The sequence below is a fragment of the Heterocephalus glaber genome, unplaced genomic scaffold (genome assembly GCF_053883595.1).
Source record: "Heterocephalus glaber isolate CG9 unplaced genomic scaffold, H.glaber_assembly_v1.0 deba00001594, whole genome shotgun sequence".
In the NCBI taxonomy this organism is placed as follows: Eukaryota; Metazoa; Chordata; class Mammalia; order Rodentia; family Bathyergidae; genus Heterocephalus; species Heterocephalus glaber.
In genome coordinates, this window is record NW_028258369.1 from 5,942,283 (window position 1) to 5,951,962 (window position 9,680).

Genomic DNA, 9,680 nt, shown 5'->3' on the forward strand with positions numbered 1-9,680 from the left:
TTGTGGCATTTCTGTGTATTACAACATTGCTCCGCCCTGCAGCACACCGCTGGGAACCGGAGGCAAGCAACCTGGAATGGAGTCCTTTCAGGATTCACAAAGTCGAACCTTTGGGATTTGGCATTGGTCATGTGTGGCAAGTGTCAAGCACACGGGTATTGAGAGATGGTTAAAATTTTAAAGTGCTTCCACACTTCCCCCAATGACAGCCCCTTCCACATTAGGAAACAGAAGGTCTTTGGTTAACCTGAACACTCAGCTGGTTTCATGAATTACCACATCTGGGTCTTTTTGTTTGTTTGTTTGTTTTTAATTTTTGGTATCAAGCCATGAAAATATTTACAAAGGGCCACTGAGGGCAGGGTCATGAAAATGCAACTTGTATCCAGGGAAAGTGAATTGCTTGACACTGAACACAGAAAGTAGTGTGTTGACATATGTAAGTATTTTAATACATAGCGAATCCATAGTTTTTATCAGATTCTCAAAGAAGTCCACAGACTAAGAAAAACTAAGAACGAATGCCAGTGATGGTGAACCTTTTAGAGCTCTCAATGATAACAAATAGCCTGCTGTGGCACTCATGCCATAGGTTCTCCAACCTCATACCCTGTACGAAAAGTCTATCCAAAGCACCCTTGACAGATTCAGATACTCTCAGTTTGGACTTTACTGTGAGGGAGACACCATTAATGTGAGGTAGTTGTTCAAGACCAGTCATGTCTAAGCATTCAGAAGTTTAATACTGAAATCAGTATTCATATTGTGCTTCCCTGGAATGTTAACCTACTGGGATGAATTCTATTCTCTCCCCTACCACGGCATAAGTTAGTCCTTTTCCAAATGGTAACCCTTCACATCTTCTATCTAGCTCGATGTCCTTCCCCCTCGCCTCTCTTTTGCCAGCCTAACCCCACCTGGTACCCAGTTTTCCTTTGCCACGGTTTTCAGAGCATTCGTTCCCAGGTACCCTCTCCCTTTTCTTGAGACAATGCTTCTTTGAAAACCCGATGTACAAAACAGAACACGCTACCCCCAGTGACAGCCCCTTCCACCTACAGATTGCCTGATTTGAACTTGTTCAAAACACTCAGGCACTCTTACATTTCTGCCTCTGTCTAGTTTAACCCAGTCTTCCACTCTTTCCAGTTTAAAGAGCACACCCCTTCATCAACAACTGGGAAAATAGGGAATAAACTAGGAGTTGTGAGTTTCCTTTTTGCTATCCTTTGTATCATTTCATTCACTCCAAACAGATCTACCCTTTCTTCATTTTATTCCTGGCTCAAATCTAACATAAAAGCCTTTTTATTGCTAGCACTAGATTTGCCTCAAATCTGAGCTGTTTCTAGTCTTTTGATTTCCATTCTGATAAATATATGATGTGCTTGTGTTCATCCTTTAATGACGTCGTGTTTGTTTTTGCACGTATCCCTTTCAAAGCAAAGCTTTGGAAGAGCTCCAGCTTTGATGGTTTCCTCACGTCCCCCCATTTTCTCTCTTCTCCAGCTTCCTTTGGAAGCAGCCATTTCCTCCTGCTCGTCTCTATCTCTTGGACTCTCTGATCATGAGCTCATGCTCATTGTTGGTTTTAGTTTTTTGAAATCTTTCCTAGAGCCTGGGAACATGCCTAGGGATCCTTTTCTTGGCTTTGTCAAACTATTCTTGTCATTGTCCCCTGTTTTCCATCACTCCCACTGTCACCTCACTGATGACAGGACTGGGTATCTGTTCAGCTCATAGATTTACCAGCACTGTAAAGTAATGAGAAGTAAACAAGAGACATGATGACAGATGATCCAGGCCGGAGTTGAAACTAGAAGGAACAAATGGATTGTAATGCTTTTGACTGCAAACATCTGCTACTCTGCCTGGAGCTTACCATAGACCCGGGGCAGGTCCGAAGTTCCAGGAAAGGAGTCCTCAGCCATTGATGAAAGGGATTCAATGGCAAAATACCCTAGCTTCTCACCCCCAAATGGGACAACTTAGAAGCATAAGCCAAGTCATCTCCTAAATGTGCCCAGCAGGACCAAGCCCTGGTTCCCCACAGTGGTCCACTGCTCACAGATGCCAACAGCACTCTAGTGACTGACTGCCCTGCTGTCCCCTCTCCACTTCCATACTTGTGCTTTCTGAGTTCACACCCCCTAGTAAACTGCTGCCCTCAGGTTCTAGACTCGGGCATCAGAGGCACAGGAGCTCTGCTTAAGACACCCCTTGATTAGAGTTACTTAAGTCCCATCCTGTTTCTGTATGGCTCTCCCTCCATTCTGTGAGCTTTTCCTGCACTCTCTGGCTTCTGCCACTCCTTTGCTCATTTGGGCAGAGGGCAGAAGTGCCTAGGAGTTTAGCACCCGAGAGTGGAATTTAGCCAGTGATGACAGGTGTGGGCATCTGAAAGTCCAGCTGCCTTCTTGGACTCGGGACACACTCTTGGGTGTGACTTACCCTCAGAAGCTCCCCTGAGGGGTCAGGCTGAGGCAGGGACATTAAGATCATCTCCTTGCTTGGCTTCCTCCCCTTCTTTGTCCTGCCCCTCTATTCCCATCCCTGCCTCCCCTGGGAGTGTGTCCTTAACAAACCACTTGACCTGCATCCTTATTTCAGGGTCTTCTTCCAGGGACATTTACCTAGGAACCTATTTTACTTCTTTTTTCCTAACTTTTGCTATATGAGTGAACTTGAAAATAGCTAATTATACTATAAATAATACAGCGTTCAGTATCAAATTGTTCAGAAGGAGTTGAAATTAAAAGTAAAGAAGTTGCTTGATGTCTGCCAGGCAGGGTAATCCCAGCTACTTGGGCAGCTGAGGCAGGAAGATTGTGAGTTCAAGGCCTGCTGTGACCTGCACAGCGTAGGGTTTGAAGCTGGGGAGAGCAGTGGGAGACAAAGAAAAGACTACGAAGACCAAGATTGCTTTTAGCTGGGCCCAGGTGGAACCATAGTTTGTTGGGAGCTAATGGCCGCCTGGAGCACCACACACTCTTTATTTACAGTGGAAGGCAAACAGGAAGAGAAGGCAGGGAAAACAGTGCTTCGTGGCCTACGTGGCCTAGGCGGAACATAGCATGATTGTTTCGTGATGGGGCATGCGCAGGAAGGGAATGGGGAAGGGTACAATGTAACTGTCTCCCGGGGCTGTGCCATCCAGGGTCTACAATAAGAGTCAAACAGTCTGTCTGTTTCACTCTCTAATCTATGGAGGAGAAAGGGAGCAGGGAAGAGGCAAAGGGCCGTCTTCAGGATCAGCCTGCAGCAAAGGCTAACCTGGGCAACAATAGTGAGACCTTGCTAGGAGCAGGAGGAGGAGGAGAAGGGGAAAAAGAAGGTGCATGAGTGGATTAGTCATGAAAGCTAGTGCTCTTTTCCCCCTCACTCTGTTTCCTCCTCCCCTTCAATAATAGCTAATATTTCATTGGTACTCACTGTATTTTCAGACATTATCCTAAGCACTCTTGTATATGTTACTTCACTCTCACAACCATCCTATTTATAATTTCCCTTGATGAGGAGGAACCTGAGCACACAGATACCTGAGCCCAAGGTCATGCAATCGCTAAGTGGCAGAGCAAGTAATCGACCCAGGCGATCTTCTTCTGGTATCGGTGGCTTACGGGGCTCTCTGCCTTCTCAGAGCCATGTCGCATTGTTTGACATAACTTTGACCTTATGGTCTGTCTTGTTCACCGTGCACTTTATCTTCTCTCATCCCAAAGACAAGGCCCTTTGAAGGTGGATCCAACTCTTCACACCACTTGGGACTCCTCCCTAGGACAAGACATGCCCTGTGTGCCCTGGTATATTGATTAATCACACTCCTCACAAATTTCCTCCTGCCTGGTCCTTGAGCCTCTTTCTTCAGCCACCTCCTCTGGTGAGAGGCCCAGACTTTCTCCTCTTCCTTTTCACCCATCACTATCACATGCCGTGCCCAGTAGGTTTAAATTTTAGATGTCATACAACCAGTTCATCTACACATGGGCCTAACTTCATGAATAGTAGTAAAATTAAGCCTATATAAATTCTCTAGTAATCTGCCCCAAATCAAGATATATTTTGCATACTTTGCTGTGTTGTCCAGTTTGTTAGCCACTAGCAACATGTACCAATTTAAGTTTAATTAATATTAAGTTAAATTAAACCCAGACATGGTCACACACACCTGTCATCCCAGCACTCAGGAGGCTCAGGCAAGAGGATAGCCATGAGTTCAGCTAGCCTGGGCTACATAATGAGTTCAAGGCCACACAATGAGACTACACAATGAGACCCTCTGTCTCAAAAAAACGAAAATAGGAAAGCATAGAAATAAAAAATAAATTAAAAATTCAGTTCCTTAGTTCTACTGGTCACATTTCAAGTTCTCAATAGCCTCAAATAACTAATTGCTACCATAAAAAAAAACAGCACAGATACAGAACATTCCTATGCTCACAAAAAAAGTCCTCTTAGTGCTACTTCAGAGGCCAGCATAGCCAATTTTTCTCTTAAATACTAAATACAATTATTTCTTGCCAGCTTCTATAGACCCCTACACTGCTAGGAAAATCACATTCATGTCCTCTCTAATAGCCAAGGGTGCTAATATGAGACCTGGGGTGTGGACTGCAGAATTTGGATGCCAGTGAACTCCTCACTCACCCCACTGAGTCCCAAGAATGTTGGAGACACCTGGAGCTCTGCCGGCTGCAGCCCTGCCTCTTTACTTTGGGGAAACTTTCTGTAATGTCAAACACATCCCCTCTTGTTTTCCAGCACTGCACTCCCCTCTCCTGAGTCCCTGGTCCCCAAAGGACAAGGGAACATGAAAGGTTTTAACACAGAAGTAAATGATACACCTTTTCCCTTTCGATGTTGATATCTGTGGCTAAAAACAACACCGGACAACTCAATACCAAAAATCAAATAACCTGATCAAAAAAATGGGCAAAGGACTCAAGTAGACATTTCTCCCAGGATGACATTCGAATGGCCAATAAGCACACGAAAAGATGCTGAACATCATGAGAACTGCATTAGAGAAATGTAAGTCAAAAGCACAATGAGAAGTGACCTCATACCTATTAGGATGGCCACTATAAAAAACAAAACTTAACATAACAAGTGTCGATGAGAATGTGGAGAAATTGGAACCACTATTGTTGGTTGAAATGCTACTATAGAAAACAATATGGAGGTACCTTAAAAAATTAAAAGCAGAACTACCATATGAGCCAGCAATCTTGCTTCTGGCTGGAGATCAAAAATGGTTGTGGGGCCAGGGATTTAGCTCAGTGGTTCCAGCGCCTGCCTCGAAAGCGCAAGGACCCAAGTTCGATCCCCGGTACCAAAAAAAAAAAAAAAATGGTTGAAAGCAGGGTCTTAGACAGATGTTTGCACAGCCATGTTCATAGCAGTACTATTCACAATAGCCAAGAGGTAGAAGCAGCTCAACTGTCTATCAATAGATTAATGGATAAACAATGTGTGTTTTACACATTCACTGGAATATTAGTCAGCCTTAAAAAGGAAGAAAATACAGTCACATGCTACAGTGTAGATGGATTGTGAGGACCCTGTGCTCGGTGAAATAAGCCAGTCACAAAAGGACAAATACTGTGTGGTTCCATTTATACACGGTATCTAAAGTAGTTAAATTCATAGAGACAAAAAGAATGGTGGTTGTCAGAGGATGGAAGAAGGGGAAGGAGGGGAATTGTTGTTGAAAGGGTACATAGATTGTTTTGCAAGAGGAAAAGGTTCTAAAGATGTCTCACACTACTGAACTGTACACATCAAGATGGTTAAGAAGGTAGAAATATGTATAAGGGAGAATCTAGGAGGAGCGGAATTGCAGTGGTGAGGAGGATGGGACAGTGCATCAGGTAGGTTCCTGCAGAAAAGAGATGGAAGGAAAGAAATGATATGCAAAATGAAGGTAGGGTTAAAGGAAATCAATAGGAGATGGTGAAACACCCCGGGGCCAGCAACAACAGGAGTCACTTTCACACCCAGGCCCGAAAGGGCAAAGAGAGGGAGCAGTTGCCGAGACTGGTGGGCACCATAGCGCTGGGAGATGGCTGCCTGATGGGAGCCACAGCCTTCACTAGAGGAAAATAGCTGCTGTCCAGCCGAGCCTAGCAGGGAATGAGCTGGGGCAGTAAATACGCTGAGCTCCTGTCTCAGAGCTACAGCTGGCACACCCCGTCGGCGAGAACCAACCAGAAGCTACCACTTTCCAGGCTGGGTCTGGAGGGAATATCCAGCCCAGGTACTCACACTATTTTCCAATGGGCATGAAGGCATCTAAAGACCTTGAAGACATCTGGGTCACGCATACACTCACCAGAGCTGTTGCCTGTGACTGTCTCTGTCCAGCACCTCAGCCTTTCTTCTGGTAACAGAAGCTGTTTTGTCTTACAGAGCTGCCTTCCTCCTGCTTTGGGTGGTTTTCTATCCCTCCTTGATGACAAGGGTGGCAAAACATCAATGCCTGGGCCAATTATAACACCCCATCTCTCCCACACTGGAGTTATGACCCAAGTAGAGACAAGTCGGGTTTGTTCTTGGAATTGTAACTCTTCTGTCCTTGCTTGTTTCCTTCCTATTATCTGTTCATCCATCCATCTATGGAAATAAGAAGAAACTGTCTTTCGCCAAGGTCAGAGAAGCTGGATGACACGAACATAGCCCTCTCCTGCCACCACATGGAAGAATATCTAGGAGATAAAGAAACCAACCCAAGCTGGGTGTGGTGACACATGCCTGTAACCCCAGTACTGAGGAGGCTGAGGCAGGAGGATTGCTGGAATGTGAAGGCAACCTGTGCTACATAGTAAGACCTTGCCTCAAAAAACAAAACAAAGGGCCGGGAATTTAGCTCAGTGGTTCTGCTGCCTGCCTCGCAAGTGCAAGGTCCTGAGTTTGATCCCCGGTACCAAAAAAAACCAAAACAAAACAAACAGAGCAACACAGAGAATTGGAGAAAAGACCAGGAGTGGCAGAGAGCCCTTATGATGTCATTTGAACTTTTAAATTCCCTGAAACAAGCTCTATCTTTTGACTTGCCAGTTTCCTGAGCCAAGAGCTCCTTTTTCCCTTAAATTATCTTGAATTAGATTTCTATTACTTGTGCTAGATATGGTATAGCACAAAATCCCTGGTTAACAGAAAACATGTACTCGGACACACATCAACCTACCCTACCTCTCCACTCTCTTCTGATCTCCATCCTTACAACCGGCATTCATGGAAATCTGTAATAGCATCAGCTCCCTCACAAATGCTAAAGCATGTGTTCTTTCAGTGTGGCATACAAAAGCAAGCAACTTCATGTTTTTAAAAAATGAATTTATATCACTGTATTATTAAAGATGGTATTATAACTTTTTTCATATATTCTTTAATGGCATTCATAAACTATAAAGACAAAGTTTGACTTTCCCCCATTGAACAAGTGATGCATGCTGCTTAATTTATTTCAAATTACGTATGCAAGAAAGAGCATGGTTTATCTACAAATTCAAAATGACATTTTAATATTGTGTTTGTGGACCAAATGTGTATTAATATGTAGATTGAAATTTAACTATGTGTTGAAGCCCTCCAAGAGGCTTCCATGACCTGATATTTGGAATTCTTGAATTTTGTGCTTTTAAAAAAATCAATTACTTTATTATTATAATTTTCATGTTTTGTTTCTAAAAGAGGAGACATCAGCACTTTCTGGCTCCTATTTGCAAGTACTTTCCAGAAATAACACACTGTGGGGTTGGATAATTTTATTTCCAATAAAGGAAAGCCAAAATTGGATAAAAGTTTCTCCTTTTAACATTCATCTTGAAAAGCTGGAGCTATCTTGATATACTTAGAAATGATCATATGAATTGACCTTATAGGTAGGTCTGAGGTCAAAATTCAGAATTATCATTTTTATGTCCTTCATCAGTGCATTCTAATTTTTTAACCATTTTAAAGGAACAGGTCAGTAATTCATTCTATTTTAAATCAGAATTCTTGATGCCACCACTCTTTAGCCAATAATCCATTTGAGAATGAGTTAGACAATTGGATAAAAATAATCAAAAGCTGTAAAATGGTCAAAACCACTGCAGAGCTGGGCACAAGCAGGCTGAGGTAGGGGAATTGCTTGAACCCTGGAGTTTGGGACCAGCCTCAGCAACATAGTGAGACCACATCTTTAAAAACAAAAACAAAAAAGGCCTCCACAGCAGATGAAGTGTCAGCAGACTGGGCAAACAACCAAGCAGCTGCTTTGGGAACCGGCCCAGCTGATTTCCACAAATGGCCCCCAGAACATCGAGCCAACACTTGGAGGCTTTTACAGTTGAAGCTAAAACAGATCCCACTGTTATTTTTTTAAAATCACAAGCCTGAGAACACTTTCATACACCCCTGGGTATTAGCACCAAAACTGAAGTTGGGCATCATGGATCCATATCCTGGTTTGACTTCTCTCTCTCTCTCTCTCTCTTTTTTTTTTTTTTAGTACCAGGGATCGAACTCAGGTCCTTGCGCTTGCGCAGCAGGCGGCAAAACCACTGAGCTAAATTCCCGGCCCTCCTGCTGTGGCTTCTTACTAACTTTATGTCCTTGAGCAAGTTACTTCCTTTTTTCCTTTTCCTTTTCTGAGTTCATGTATATAAAGTGAGGATTTCAAATAGCTACCTAGTGAGCTTGGCCAGCCCACGATCTGGGCCTGTCACCATCGGATCCCAAGACGGGCAGAATGTCACCTTGGACTTGGTTTAAGTTGTTTTCACTTCATTTTGCTATCAAACTACAAGATGGATGATTCAAATGGGTGAATAGATGTTGCTTATCAAAGCAGCCCTACCAGAGCGGGAGTCCACCATGCCAGAGAAGCGAAAAACCCAAATTCATTGTATCATTAGGCAGGGGCAGGGCCATGTTGCAATGGCAATGGTTTTCAAAGTGTCATTCCCAGACTGGTATTTTGAACCGGGGTGAGCTCCAGCCAACCCAGATCTACTGAATCAGGAACTATTGGACTGGTATTTTAATCAGAGCTGAAAAACTACAGCATTTGCAAAGTATCCAAAATCAGACTGATTTAGATATCTCAGCACTATGTGCTGGAAAACACTGGAGCAATATCTTCAAAGACAGAGAGAAACAAAATGTTAGAACTTAAAATGCTATACTTAACTAAGGCATTGATCAAGTGTGAAAGCAAAATAATAAAAATATCTTCAGAAATAGACATTAATTTAAAAACTTCAAGCCCTCCGGGGATTCTGATGCACACTCAAGTGTGAGAACCTGCATCACAGTATGAAGCAAGTCTTTTTGGAACCAGTTTTGTGTTCTTGTTCCCCTTTTTCTCATGGGCCTGGTTACCACCCAGAGTTGTTGTGAGGATTAAATCCTATGTACACCTGAAAAAGCTCTGTTATCTGCACAGCTGTATTCCAACATAAAGGATTTGTTTCTCTCTAGAGAAAATGTTAGCACATTGTACAACTTGTTCTACACGACATTGTTCAATCAGTCCTGCTAATAGGCACAGGATTGGATTGTCCCAAAAGGTAAAGGTCCAGAGCATCTTTCTCTGTGGTCTCTGGGGATCATGTGCATTTTTATATGTGAAGGAGGAAGGGATGGCATGTCAAGAGCCTGCTACCTCGACCATGCGGCTGGGGTCCTGGCTCCCG